The 16,269-nt window shown below is 39.6% G+C and overlaps 1 pseudogene; it reads right to left on the reverse strand.

The window, feature by feature from the left end:
• LOC123252741 overlaps window positions 1-16,269 on the reverse strand; it is a 380,070-nt pseudogene that overhangs the window by 297,800 nt on the left and 66,001 nt on the right.

Here is a 16,269-nt window from a genome sequence, read left to right on the forward strand (position 1 = left end):
TATTATGGTTGTACTCCTAATTTTTCATTTATTATAAATGCCACAAAATAGCAGAGTTGGGGGCCACAGGAAAATTAATGCCCCTAAACCAAAAAAAGAATAAATTGTTAGAATAAGGACATGATTGATTAAATCCCCAGAGTCACAGAGAGTAAGGAAGTCAGGAGGTGGTCATGAATATTGACCAGTCAAATGGACCCTCTGTGTTGGCAAACCCTTGGCACTCATGCCCCTTCATGCTGGGGGGGGGACTGCTCTGTTCCCCTTCTCCACAGCACAAGAGGACATTTTTCACATGCGCCGCACCTCTGCTCAGCAGCCCAATTAAATAAACCCCTGTTTATAAAACCTCTTGTCAGTCTACCCACTTGGGGGTTTCACAGACACCCAGGCTGGGTGTCTCAGTGTGACAGTTAAGGCCCAACTGTCACTCCTGTCAACTGCCATTCCCCAAATGGCTAAACCCAATTTCCCTACTTATTTGGTCCCAGACTATTGTCCATTCCTGTCTCTTACTCACCCTTCTGAACCCAGATAAATATTTAAGCTAACTCTGTTTTTTGCCATAAGATGACCAAATTTTAAAAATGTAGACAATGAACAAAAAGCACAGGGGAGATTTGTACTGTTCAAACTTTTCACTCAGTTGCCTTCTTCTGTATTTCCTCTCTGAAACGTTTAACAGATTTTATCATTTACCCTTGTGGATGCTCTTTCCCATGGATCTTTGTAACATTCTTTTTTCATGGTTTTCTTCCTGTTGAATCATTTCAGGTTCATTATTCATGTTTCATTCTTAACTGTGGGTATATACCATATTCCTCTTATCTCCTCTGTCTGTCCTCTGTCTGTCAGTGACATCGTTTCCCCTGGGATCAGTTTTCTCCATGTACATAAGCCCCAGACCTGTATGCCCAGCCTTCCTTTTTCCTGAGCTACTGTCACACATCTCCAACTGCAAGATGGAAATGTTCACCTGCAATCTTCCATAGACATCTCAAACTCAATATGTCCAAAAACAGAATTCACGTTCCCTTATAAGGCCACCTCTTTTGCTCTTCATTTCTCTATATCTGTTGAAGAACTACGATCCTTGTAGTTGCCCAGGTGCACAGTGTTTGGGATTACTCCCTCTTGCTCGCCCCACATATCCAATAAGCTGTCCTTCCTCAACTTCTTTTGCATTTGCCCCCTTATTATTCAAACCACAACTGTGCTAATTCAGATCCTCTTTCTGGACCCTCACACCATCTTGCTAATTAGCCTCTTTACAATTGCCATTTGTTGCTCTTGGTACCGGCTCCTGGTGACAAGCAGAATAAGTCTCTTTCTACCACATGAAAACACTTTAAATACTTGACGGCAATTGAGTCCCCTGAGGATTCCTAAACAGGGGAAGTTCCTTCAAAGAAATGCTCTCTTGGCATGTACTAAGACCCTTTGCCATGTTTAATGCCCTTAATTTTTGATATTGAGAAGTGAACTCCATACCCCAGATAAGGTCTGACAAAGGAAAAGAAAAAGGGAACTCTCACATTCCTAAACCTAGGCTATATGACCTTCTTCATACAGGCCAGAGACACTTTAGATTTTTTTGGCTGTCATATCATACTGCTTCCTCATAGTGAGATGACTGATCACTAATAACAATATCAACAGCAGCAGCAACAATAATAATAGTAGGACAAGGTAGGTGGCTCAGTGGATTGAGAGCTAGGTTGAGAGAGGGGAAGTCCTGGGTTCAAATTTGGCCTCAGACACTTCTTAGTTGTTTGACCCTGGGAAAGTCACTTAACCCCCATTGCCTAGCCCTTACCACTCTTTTGCCTTAGAACCAAAGACAGAAGGTAAAGGTTTAAAAAACAACAACAATAATTATAGCCAGCACTTATATATCACTTAATGGTTTGCAAAGCACTTTAGATTGATATCTCACTTGATCCTCACAACGATCCCTAGAGGTAGGTGATATTATTACCCACCCTCATTTCACAGATGAGACAACTGCGTCACAAAAAGGTTAAGTGACTTGCTCAGGGTTTTATAGCTAAGAAGTGTTTGAGGTAGGATTCAAACTCAGGTCTTCCTGACTCTGTGTCCTACACTCATTGCACTGTACCTCCTACTCACCACTGAAGTCCCAAAATCTTTTTCAAAACAACTACTGTCCCCTCATGCTTCCCATATCTAATAGAGGTGCAATTGGTTTTTTTCTGCTGATGTGCAAGATTTTATCTTTTTCTTTATAGAATGTCATCTTCTTGGAATCATTCCAGTGCTCTAGCCTGACAAGATCTTTTTTAAATTCTCCCTGCCATTTAGTGAATTAGAGAGCCCTCCCAACTTCATTTTCCTTGATAATGTGAAAAACATACTATCTATCCTTTATCCAAGGTGACAAAAATGAAAATAGCAGAGGGCCACACACAGACACCAGGGATACTCCATTGTAGACATCCTGCCACATTGACATGGCACCTTTAACAACTCACCACTTTCCTTTAAAAGAAAGCCTACTCATTGACCCAGCCATACCACTGTTGGGTTTATACCCCAAAGAGATAATAAGGGAAAAGACTTGTTCAAAAATATTCATAGCTGCACTCTTTGTGGGTGGAAAAAATTGGAAAATGAAGGGAAGCCCTTCAATTGGGGAATGGTTGAACAAATTGTTGTATCTAATGGTGATGGAATACTATTGTGCTGAAAGGAATAATAAACTAGGGGAATTCCATGTGAACTGGAATGACCTCCAGGAATTGATGCAGAGTGAAAGGAACAGAACCAGGAGAACCTTTTACACAGAGACAGATACATTGTCAACTGTAATGGACTTTTCTACTAGTAGCAATGCAATGACCCAGGACAATCCAGAGGAACTTAGGAGAAGGAAGCTCTCCACATCCAGTGAAAAAACTGGAGGAGCAGAAATGTATTAGAAAAATATATAATTGAGGGGCAGCTGGGTAGCTCAGTGGATTGAGAGCCAGGCCTAGAGACAGGAGGTCCTGGGTTCAAATCCGGCCTCAGACACTTCCCAGCTGTGTGACCCTGGGCAAGTCACTTGACCCCCATTGCCTACCCTTACCAATCTTCCACCTATAAAGTCAATACACAGAAGTTAAGGGTTTAAAATTTTAAAAAAAGGACTTAAAAAAAATATATGATCGACCATGTAGTGCGATAGGGATATGATTGGGGGTTTGATGTTAAAAGATCGCTCTACTGCAAATATGAATAACATGGAAATACATTTTGAACAACGATACATGTATAACCCAGCGGAACTGCTTGTTGGCTTTGGATAGGGGGAGGAGAGAGCGGGGGGTGGAGAGGAGGGGAGTGGATCATGAATCATGTAACCATGGAAAAATATTCTAAATAAAAATTTAAATTTTTTTTTAAATCTCACCACTTTCAGTCTAGAAACCAATTCTAAGCCTATCTAATTGTACCACCTAAGGTCTATCTTGCCATCATCTCCAAAAGAACAGTATGAGTGACTTTACCAACAGCTTTGCTATATCTGTGTAATTATCAGTTCCCTTTACAGACATTTGCCACCTGATCCTTTCTAGAAAATTTTCAGGAATCAAAAAATTTTCCCCTACCCTTACCCTTGCCTTTTTTAAAGATCATGATATTTGTCCATTTCCAACCCTCCAATCTGGTACTTCTAATGTTTTCAATGATCTTCCCAAAAATCAATGACAGTGACTCAATGGGGATGTAAAAGGGAGAGAAGGTAGATCTTCATTAAAATAAAATACAATTTAATTCTTTTTAATGTCAGATTTTAAATATCTAATATTCCATTTGGTGATCTCATCAGTGCCTATGGATTTAATTGTCATTGCTATGCTGATGATTCTCAAGCCTACCTATCTGGTCCCAGACTCTCTGTTAACTTCCAATATCATATTTCCAACTGTCTTTTGAACATCTCAAACCTTATGTCAAGTAGACATCTTAAACTCCATGTGTCCCAAAGAGAACTCATGATCTTTCCCCCTTAAATTTCCCATTCTCCTATCTTCACTGTCACTGTAGAGGGCATCACCATCTTCCCATCCCTCAGGCTCACATCCTAGGAGTCATCCTCAACTCTTCACTATCTCTCATCCCAACACAAACACACACACACAAACACACACGTACACACACCTCAGTATATTCCAGTGACTCCCTGTCACCTCCAGGATCAAATACAAAATTCTCTGCTAGGTGTTCAAAGCACTTTTTTTCTAAGATCCTTACTTTCTGCCTTAGAATTGATTCCAGAGCAGAAGAGCAATAAAGGCTAGGCAATTGAGGTTAATTGACTTGTGCAGGGTCACATAGCTAGTGGGTGTCTGCAACCAAATTTGAACTCAAGACCTCCCATCTCCAGGCCTGGCTCTCTATCCATTGAACCACCCATTTGCCCCTCAAAGCCCTTCTTAACCAACTCTTCCCCTCCCATTGCAGTCTTCTTTTACTTTGCTCCCCACTATATACTCTTCAATTCAGATACTGGACTCCTTGTTCTTCTGATTACAAAGATGCTCTTTCTCAACTCTGAGTATTTTCTCTAGCTGTCCCCCATGCCAAGAATGCTCTCCCTCCCCATTTCCATCTACTGATTTCCATGGCTTTCTTAAAGTCCAAATTAAATTTCAGTCCTTATATACAGTAACAGCAATATTGTATGATAAAAAAAATTGTGAAAACTTGGCTCCTCTCAACAATGCAATGCTCAGGGACAATTATGAAGGAAGAGCTGTTGAGTTGGATGGATGCATACTGTGAAGGGAAATTCTTTATTCCCTTTGTCTATTTTGCTCTGGTGAGATTCTTGAAGGCAGTTACCTTTTCCTGGAAGCATTCTGGACTAGAGTTTTCTGCTCTGGAGAGGCTTGATGGGTGAGTGACTCAGGCTGAAGGAAAAAGCTTGCATTGGTGGACTCCTGGCTGAAGACACCACCAGGACTTCCACATGGAGATCAGGACTTGAGGGAGCCCCTGAAGGGAACTGAGCTGGACTTCACTGGAGCAGCACTTAGGGCAGTAGGCTGGACAAGGCTCTATCTCCTTCCTACATTTCCCACTTTCCATATCTCTATCTTGTTGTAAATAAAAATCTGCTAACATTCATTTCTGACTTAAGGGCTATTATTTTATAATCGGCAACCACAATCTCACTTTTATAACTCTCACATTGAGTCAAACCTAATTTTAATTCTTACAAGACCAAAGCCAGTTACTGTCTTTCACATCTGTATATTTGCTGCTTTGTTTTGGGATTTTGGTTTTGTATGAGTATGCTCTTAAAACAGTGACCAATATGGAAATGGGTTTTGCCTGATAATACATATATGGCCCAGATCCAATTGTTTACCATCTCTGAGTAGGGGGAGGGAAGGAAGAGAGGGAGATGGTTTAGGTCTTATAATTTTGGAAAACCTGTGTTTAAAATTGTTATTATATGTAATTGAGAAAATAAAATACCTTTGAATTAATTTTTTAATATACACCCAAAAATGTCAATCTTCTACAGGGAACCTTTCCAATTCTGCTTATTTCTAGTGCCTTTCCTCTATAAGACTGACTGAGGTCTTTTGAAGATATCTCTAAATTCTGGTTCCATGATTGTAGCCAGAAAATGTTTCTGTCTATGATTAGCAGGTGAGTTCCAGTTCCATAACATCTCTACATAGTCCAAAATCACTCCAAAGCTTTTCCATTAAATATCATCACAACTGTCCCAGGAGCAGGGTCCCCAACCTCTTCCAAATGAGGAACTCCATCTGCCAAACATGTTAATGCACTCTATACATGCTCCTAGGGGAAAAGTCCATTGTCCAGGCTCCCTCCCTATGCCCATTACATAAGACATTCAAACTAGCTCTGTGACATCATCATAATGATAAAAATAATAATTATAATAATGATTACCATTTTATTGTGCTTTAAAGTTTGCAAAGCCCTTTGCATATATTATTTCAAAACAATCCTTTGAAATAAATGTTATTAGTATCATCCCCATTTTATAGATGAAGAAACTGAGGCTGAGAGAGGTTATCCAACTTGTCTATAGTCACACAGCTAATAAGTACATTAGGAGGAACCTGAAATTAGGTCTTCTTGACTCTAGATCTAGCATTCTCTTCTCCTATATTGCTTTCAAGAAGAAACCTTGGGGGCAGCTGGGTGGTTGAGTCGATTGAAATCCAGTCCTCGAGACAGGAGGTCCTAGGTTCAAAAGTATATAACTAAAACCATCAACAAACATCATATGCAATGGGGATAAATTAGAAGCCTTCCTAATAAGATCAGGAGTAAAACAAGGATGCTCATTATCACCTCTATTATTCAACATAGTACTAGAAACACTAGCAGTAGCAATTAGAGAAGAAAAAGAAATTGAAGGTATCAAAATAGTGAAGGAGGAGACTAAGCTATCACTCTTTGCAGATGATATGATGGTCTACTTAAAAAATCCTAGAGAATCAACTAAGAAGCTTATAGAGATAATCAACAACTTTAGCAAAGTTGCAGGATACAAAATAAATGCACATAAATCATCAGCATTTCTATACATTTCCAACACATTAGAGCAGAAAGAGGTAGAAAGAGAAACAGCATTTAAAATCACCCTAGCTAATATAAAATACTTTGGAATCTATCTACCAAAACAAACACAGCAATTATATGAAAACTACAAAACACTTTCCAAACAAATAAAACTGGATCTAAACAATTGGAAAGCCATTGATTGCTCATGGGTAGGACGAGCTAACATAATAAAAATGACCATTTTACCCAAATTAGTTTATCTATTTAGTGCCATACCTATCAAACTACCAAAAAACTTCTTTACTGAATTAGAAAAAACTATAACAAAGTTCATTTGGAATAACAAAAGATCAAGAATATCAAGGGAAATAATGAAAAAAAATGTGAAGGAAGGTGGCCTAGCAGTACCAGATATTAAACTATACTATAAAGCAGCGGTCATCAAAACAATATGGTACTGGCTAAGAGATAGAAGGGAGGATCAGTGGAATAGACTTGGGGTAAATGACATCAGCAAGACCGTGTATGATAAACCCAAAGAGCCCAACTTTTGGGACATGAATCCACTATTTGACAAAAACTGCTGGGAAATTAGGAAAACAATATGATAGAGATTAGGTTTAGATCAACATCTCAACCCTACACCAAGATAAATTCAGAATGGGTGAATGACTTGAATATAAAGAGGGAAACTATAAATAAGTTAAGTGAACACAGAATAGTATACTTATCAGATCTCTGGGAAAGGAAAGATTTTAAAACCAAGCAAGAGTTAGAGAAAATTACAAAATGTAAATTAAATGATTTTGATTACATCAAACTAAAAAGCTTTTGTACAAACAAAAACAATGTAGTCAAAATCAAAAGGGAAACAACAAATTGGGGGAAAAAAACTCTGACAGGGGTCTGATTACTCAAATATACAAGGAGTTAAATCAATTTTATAAAAAAAATCAAGCCATTCCCCAATTGATAAATGGGCAAGAGACATGAATAGGCAATTTTCAGGTAAAGAAATCAAAAGTATCAATAAGCACATGAGAAAGTGTTCTAAATCTCTAATAATTAGAGAAATGCAAATCAAAAGAACTCTGAGGTATCACCTCACACCTAGCAGATTGGATAAAATGAAAGAAGGGGAAAGTAATGAATGCTGGAGGGGATGTGGCAAAATTGGGACATTAATGCATTGCTGGTGGAGTTGGGAACAGATCCAACCATTCTGGCTGGCAATTTGAACTATGCTCAAAGGGCTATAAAAGAATACCTGCCCTTTGATCCAGCCATACCATTGTTGGTTTTGCACCCCAAAGAGATCATAGACAAACAGACTTGTATGAAAATATTTATAGCTGTGCTTTTTGTGGTGGCAAAGAACTGGAAAAGGAGGGTATGTCCTTCAATTGGGGAATGGCTGAACAAATTGTGGTATATGCTGGTGATGGAATACTATTGTGCTAAAAGGAATAATAAACTAGAGGAGTTCCAGGTGAACTGGAAAGACCTCCAGGAAGTGATGCAGAGTGAAAGGAGCAGAGCCAGAAGAACACTGTACACAGAGACTTATATACTATGGTAAAATCGAATGTAATGGACTTCTATACCAGCAGAAAGCAATGACAAAGGACCGCTCTGAGGGATTTATGGAAAAGAACGCTACCCACATTCAGAGGAAGAACTGCAGGAGTGGAAACAGAAGAAAAACATTTGCTTGAACACATGGGTTGAGGCAGACATGATTGGGGATGTAGACTCAAAACTACCACACCAATGCAACTATCAACAATTTGGAAATAGGTTTTGATCAATGACACATGATAAAAACCAGTGGAAATGTGCATCCGCATGGGTGGGGGGAGATAGGGGGGTGAAGGGAAAAGTAGGAACATGAATCATGTAACCATGTTAGAAATGAATATTAATAAACATTTAAATAATAATAATAATAATAATAAAGAACACAAAAAAATTACTACTACCAGTGGGTAAATTACCGTTAACATTGGTTAAATTACAATTTACACTATTACCAGTAGTTAATTCATTAACACCATTTAAATTATCACTAATTCTCTTCAAATTATCATTCACATCGATTAAACTATCATTGATTCCATTTAAATTAACACTGATCAACTCATCACCATTATTAATTAAATTCTTATTATCAGCAATTAAACCAATATTAACACTAAGTGCACCATTTCAGTTATCCACAAATACATTATCATTATCTTTAACACATACAATTTCATCAACATTCAATTTATTCCCATCTCCTTGATTAATTACTTCTGAATTTCGGGCACACCTTCATAATGAAGCTGTACCTCCGGTCAGGTTACCATAATTAACATTCCCCTGGACAACATGACTGTACTTTGGTCTCACTCCAGTCTTTATGTAATCCTGTATCGTTGCCATATTAGGAGCTTGAACACACTGGCAGCATGCATTTTGGCATTAGAACACATTTTGCTGGCTATTTCCATAATTAAATCCATTATTCCAATTATTTCCCCTATACCCACAATTATCATTAAACCGATTAAATCCATAATTATTATTATTGTACCTCTGCCCATATGATCTTCTTCTAAACCTGCATTCTCTGGCAAAATGTCCAACTCGGCCACACACATAACAGGATTGCTGTCTTTGATACCTTTTGTTTACATTAGCATTATTCTTTTAGTTATTAGCATTATTTTTCTTTTCAGATGCCCTCAAAGCTGCCACTGCTGTTATCTCACTAATTTCCTTCTCATTTGCCCTACTATTTGCCTCTCTAAGTTGTTTCCTGAGGCTCTCAATCATTGCATCCTTTTCATCATTCTCTCTGTCCTTCTCTTGAGCAAAAACATAAGTGGCCTTTTGCTTCAGGTCATCCAGGCTCAGAAGTTCCCAATCTGGGTAGTTGTCATTAAAAAACTTCCTCCCCTGGGGAACAGCATTCTTCACAAATATGCGCTTAATATGCTCTATGGTGGTATCTTCCAGGACATTCATACCTAAGTAAATCTCTCCAGCTTCAATTATGCGATCTAAAAATGTTGCTGGTGTCTCCTGATTAATCTGCCTAACCTTTTCAAATTTAGACCAAGAGTTAGGGCATCTTAAATTCTTCTCCATTACCTTTATCAGTGATTTTCTTGCCTGTTTCAGCATTCTATAAATTGGGACTGAATTGAGATCCAGTTTCTCCCAGGCTACCAGCCATGGTGTCATCCCCTCAGTATTTCTCATCTCTTCTACAAACTTATTTCTATCATGATGGGACAATATCTCTCCTAAAACATACCAACAGTCCTCAAAATCTGGATCATGTGCCTTAACAAATGCTCTAAAGATCTTAACAAATTTGCCAGCATCATCATGGAAATTAGGGATTTTCCTTTTCAAATCTCCACATCCTCCATTCTAAATTTAGTGTGCTTTCTCACATGAAAAAATCCCATCATCCCTTACTACCAGAAGGTCGCATAGGGGAAAAAGGTTAACCGGTTTGTCTCCTTTATTTAATGCCTTTTGTTCCAAATCAGCTTTAGAATGTTCGGATTTAATACCTTTACCAGTATTCCCATCATTACCATTACCAGGAGCTCAACCATAAGCACCACCAGTTTGCATATACATCTCCAAATTGTCTATTTTAACTTGCATTAACTTTAACAATTGTTTCATCTCCGAATCTCTAAAACACCAGGTAACCACAATCTTGCAACAATAATTAATACAATGAAAATATCCATCTTATTTTGTATATGATGTAACCATTTAAAATAATAATGAGTGTGTGTGCTATAATATCAAGAATAGTTATGGTAAGAACTGGTTGGGCTATCTCAAAATCTAATATTACTCTACAATATTTGGGTATGATCTTAAACTACAGGTATGGGAGAAACAATATCCCTTGCCATAACCCCAATAACAAATAATTCATATAGTCTTCCAATACCATTGTCCCAAACATTGACACAAATTACCAGTGATACAGAAATATAGTGGTGTTATTAGCCACAATGAAAGACTAATAACTAACACAAATACAACAATATTCCCACAATAATTCTAATTTACAATCTATCAGGATAACACAAAGAATAAAAGACCAAAAAATGGGGAAAACCCCTTTCTCTGAGTCTATTTCAGCCTCTGTAGTATATTGGCTTCACACAGAAATTTTATCAATGAACTGGGATGGGAGGTAAGCAGTTCTGAGTAGCTCACCTCTGGCTGGAAACTTTCAGCCCACAGCCAATGGCTGTACACCCCCCATGGAATGTTCAGAATCCTCTGACTTCCAATCTGGCTCTGTGTGTCCAAGAAAGAACTTCCTGTCCTCTGTTAACCTACCATCTGAGTGTGCCAAACTCGTATGGGGAAAACCAGGGGAGTTAACTTAAATATTATATGTAGGTTCAGAAGGGGTGAGTAGGAGACAGGAATGACAAAAGGTGAGACAAAACAAGTTAGGAAGACTAGGCTTAACTGTTAAGGAAAATATATGTTGACAGAAGTGACAGTTAGGCCTAACTGTCACCCTGCACCATCTAGACCAGGGGCCTGTGGAAACTAGCAAGCAAAAGACAAGAGTTTGTAACAAATTTAATTAAGAGAACTATGGTCTAAAGAATGGGAATACAGGTTTCTATACTTCCAGACTATGGGCAAACCACAGGGTCAGGGGAGGGACTTATCTACACTGAACTGAGACCTAAACAAGGAAGAGCCCAGAGAATAGCAGGACTGAAGTGGGTATCTTCACAGCAGAGTCCTGACACACTCCAGCGATGTTGCAGCTCTTCCAGGATCACTAGCTGTACTCTTTCAGGTGGGTAGATTCTGGGAGCTAACCCAGCCCAAGTTAACCTGCAACTCAGCTTGGAATTAATAGTGTCTACCAAAAATCTCCCACAAGTAGATAACAGTCTTCCTTCAAGATCCCAGGGAATCAAGGTACAAACTCCACTTCCTCTGAGGTCTCCCAGAGTCAGTTACAACTTCTTCCAACCATCATGGAGTCCATCTCTGAGAGAGAGGCACACTTCCTGCTTCCCCATTCCACTTGGAATTTTCTAGCCCTTCCTGCTAGGTCTCCTAAATAATAATTAAGTAATCCTCCTCACAACATTTCAAATCAATACTTTTTCTTATGGAAAGCATTATAATCTAGATTTTTAGGATAGCTTCAAATCATATAGAAAACCCCTAAGTACCCTATAGTAAACCAGCATTTAATGAGTTAACAGCCCTTTCAATGACAGAAAGTAGCAGAAGCTGCTTGTATTTTTTCCTTTCTGCTTCAGATGTCCCAAAGACACTGCATGGCAGGTCCAAGCAAATTCCATTCTCACTTTAGTACCTTCCCATACTGAGTTGTACCCCACAATCGTAAAGGCTCATTCTTTAACATACCTTTTGAAGCTTTTACTAAAATAAAACTTAGATAAAGTAAGACTCATCCTTTAACCTTGGACACTGTATTTGATCATTGTATTATATTTATCTACATGCATACCTTATCACCCCCTACTAGACTCTAAACTCCATCAGTGAAATATAATAGCACTGACTTTGGAGTCAGATGACCTGAATTCAAATCCTGCCTGTCACTTCCTGAGTGACCATTAGTAGGTCACCTCACCTCCCTCAGTTTCCTCATCTTTAAAATGAGGGAGTTTGGAGGCTGCTGTGGGACTCGCTGTATTGACAGCCAGACCTATAGAGAGGAGGTCCTAGGTTCAAATCTGGCCTCAGCCATTTCCCAGCTGTGTGACCCTGAACCAGTCACTTCACACACATCCCCATTGCTTAACCTCTTCTTCCTTAGAACCAATTCACAGTAGTGATTCTAAGATGGAAAGTGAGGGTTTAAAAAAATAAACAAATTAATTAATAAAATAACATAAAATGAGGGAATTGGATCACATGGCCTCTAAGATTCCTTTTACCTCCAGATGTGTGATGTTCTGAACTATGTTTTTGGTGAGGACAGGAACTCTTCATTTGTATCTCCTCCAATAAACATTGTTCTCTCGACTAATGCTCTGGTCCCAACATGAGGTTTCTTTGGAGGAGGGTAATCCATTCTAGGAAATTCTATCGAGGCAGATAGGCACTTGTTCAGCTTTTAGTCTTAGAGAAGAGCCTGGGGCACTGACAAGTTCAATGACTTGCCCAAAGCCATACAGCCAGTATGTGACAAAGGCATGACTTGAATCTGTCTCTTCAGTGTAGTATACAAAATTGGGGTCATATAGTTTTTTCTAGCTTTGGCTGAGTTCCAAAAGCTGTTAGAGGTTTGGAATCTTGAGGAAAAGGCAGTTGGCTGGATCTTCCATGGAGGGAGGTTGTCAATGAGGGGAGCTGCTTTGAATACCTAGCTTTAATATTGAAATTTAGCCTAGCTTTGGTATATTTACTTAAGAAATTATTATTTAGATAAACCCTTTATATCTTCCTTTCCTAATACCATCCCTGCCTTCCTCCCTTACCTTATATGTCTGTGGAGTTAATAAGGAGAGTAATTAGAGAGGAGTTAAATCTGTGAAGAGTTACCTGATTGACAGCATTAGTTATAGTTAGTCAGTCATCATTTATTCCCTTTAGATAGCAATAGCATTTTGTAAAGCTGAGTTTAAAGGCAGGTCCTTACTCAGACTCCATCTTTGTTTCCCTCCCTCCACCTGAGGTTCCTGAGACAACTGATAGGGTTTCCTTTGATCCACCTTCCTAACAAACATCCTTCAAACAAAATAAACCCTTTTGTGTTCAACAGCCCTATTAGTGTAATTTATCGGTTAGTTATTAAGAGGGAAGAAGAGGGAAAGAGACAACATACTCTGGGCTTAGAGGGAAGCTGGGCATCCATCTTGAAGGAAGCTGTTACTTCAAAACAAGGCCCTTCCTGTGAAATTAACTAAAGCCTGTTTGTTAATTTCAGTCTAGTCTATTTCCCTCAGCTTGTGTTTGAGTCTAAGTCCCAGTCTGTAAGCCTGCTGTGTTTGTCTGTTTAGTTTAATTTCTCTTCTCCCTGAAGATCTGTTTCCTTCTGTGTTATACTCCTGATTTCAGTCCTATTATACCCTGAATCTCCTTTAATCCCAGACTACCTGTAACCGAGATTACCCACTTAGCAAATCTCCAACATCCTCCTTTCAATTCCCTTATCCCAAACACCTTTCCTCAAATTACCCACATTACAGCAGTCAGCTCTCTATCTCTATCACTACATAATATACAATAATAACTATTGAATAAAAGTCTGAATGAATGCGTTTGCCCTTTATAGTGACTGATGTTATAAAGAAGTAAGGCAATCTTGGTTAAAGGAGGGATAAAGACAATGAGGTGATCTGAGGAGGAATGAAGGGGATAGCTGAGTATATGGAAGGGATGAATGAGGTAGGTATATAGGAAGGTACGGGAATGAATGGGAGTATACAGGAGGGCAGCTCAAACAGGCTTATTCACTGAGACTAGAGACAGAGGGTACTAGGAGGAAATAGGCTGCGTTCTCAGGCCAGCTCTCCCAGTCAAGAAGGTTTGGCTGCCTTTGAAGTATAGTATTTATCAAATCACTAAATTAGGGGTGGCTTGTTTTAGAATGCCCTACTTGCCTACAGAAACTAAACCCACAATGTCCAACCACCAATCCCACCCTTCCTCCCAGGGCCCAAAGGGAAATTCAGGGGAAATAGCAAGGATGTAGATGGAGAGGTCAGGGAGAGGTCCAGAGAAATCAGCTAGGTCCAAATGCCCCAAAAGACAAAAGCACAGGCCAAGGCAAAGACAAAAAGCAAAGCCAACAGGCAAAGCCAAAGCCAGAAGGCAAAAAGCCCGTCAGTTGGAACTTCAGCACTATTTATAGCCTCAGGTTCCAACTGACTTTCTGAATTTCTAAAACTTAACTGACAGGGCTGCTTACAGTTGAATTTGCAAGAGCCAAAGGCTTCTGCTAGCAACCCTGCATTACACTGACCAAGCCAGCTCAATCACATTCTTCTTTGGCCTAATACTAAATGTCTCATGGCCTACTAGACCAACTGTTAGAGTCCAACCTTGATTGTCCATTCAGAATGGTAGAGAGATAATATGTTCCCATTTAGACCTGGAATTGGTCCATAATGGTGGAAAGGAAAGATACAACTAGAGAGGCTGAGGGCAAGACAATGTTGGGGCAGGCTTTGTGTCACAACTTCATGAGAAGGATTCTCCTACTTTATCCCACTCATTATTACCAGGCACATAGTGAGTTAATCAACCAACAAAAATTCATTAAGCTCCTACTAGGTCCCAAATAATGTAAGAACTTCTAGGGATACAAAGACAAAATGAGCCTCCGTTTCTTCTGTAAAATGAGAGAATTGGACTAGATAATGATACCTAACTTTCTGTAACACTAGTTTTTGCAAAGTATTTTACAACATCATCTCATTTGATTCTGGTCACATCCTTGGGAAACAAGTGCTGTCCCCATTTCTATTTTATAGATGAGGAAATGGAGAAATACTTAGAGTTTTAGCCACTGTCCATGCTACCTCAAAGTCATCAAAATATGGGAACTTTAAGGACTCTGGCAGCCCTAAATCTGTGACCCTGTGAACTGTAGTGAAGGTAAATAAATGGTCCCCTAGAGCCCTTGAAGACCAGATCTAGAAGATCAGACAGGATGACTGAGGTCATTTTCCAATAATTTTCAGTTAACATGTGGTAGACATAAGTAGAGGGGAACTAGGTGATACAGTGGATAGAGTACAGAGTCTGGAGTCAGGAAGACTCATCTTCTGGAGTTCAAATCTGACCTCAGACACTTGACTAGCTGTATGACCCTGGGTAGATCATTTTACCTTCTTTGCCTCAAGTTCTGACATGCCAGAGAAGGAAATGGCAAACAGCTCCAGTGTCTTTGCCAAGAAAACCCCAATGGGGTCACAAAGAGTCAGACATGACTGAAAATGACCAAACAAAAAGACATAAGTAGACTACAACAACTCTCAGGCTCTGGAGAAGTTTGGGATCCACACCATCTCTGACAGCCCCTTCTCTGACTCATTCCTGGGCTCCTTCCTTCCTCAGAACTGATTGGCATAGTTAACCCCCTGGCCTTTGCCCAATCTTGGTTTGGCAGAAAGGAGTGAGGCAACATGGGGGAGGAGCACCCATTCTTCTCTGCTCATGGTCCCATAAGTACCCATAAGACAGTCTCGAACTCCAATCTAATACAGGTGGAGGAGAAGAAGAGGAGATCCCAGCTGGAGAGATGAGACTGTCCCAACAGCTGCCCCTGGTGGGCTTGCTTCTCTTCTTCCTCTTTCCTGCTCACCTCTGTGAGGTCTGTGGTAAGTGAATTCTAGCCCACAGCAGTATATTCCCAGAACTCCCATGAGGGTGAGGGAGAGTCAGATTTCATAGCTTATTCAAAGGAGCATCATACTCCAGACCCCCCACAGATGAATGACTGCCTTTTGAGAACAGGAATTTGAAGCTATTCATTGAGCCTGCTCCCATTGTGTGTGTGGGGGTGTGTGTGTGTGTGTGTGTGTGTGTGTGTAAGAGAGAGAGAGAAGTAGAAGAGGAGAGAGAGAGAGACAGACAGAGAGAGAGAGAGAGAGAGAGAGAGAGAGAGAGAAGAGCAAGTGGTATCATTCCTTCTGAGAAACAGAATAGTATAATAGAAATAACACTCTGCTATGAGAAAGAAGCTAT

Source organism: Gracilinanus agilis, chromosome 6 (assembly GCF_016433145.1).
Source record: "Gracilinanus agilis isolate LMUSP501 chromosome 6, AgileGrace, whole genome shotgun sequence".
Classification (NCBI taxonomy): Eukaryota; Metazoa; Chordata; class Mammalia; order Didelphimorphia; family Didelphidae; genus Gracilinanus; species Gracilinanus agilis.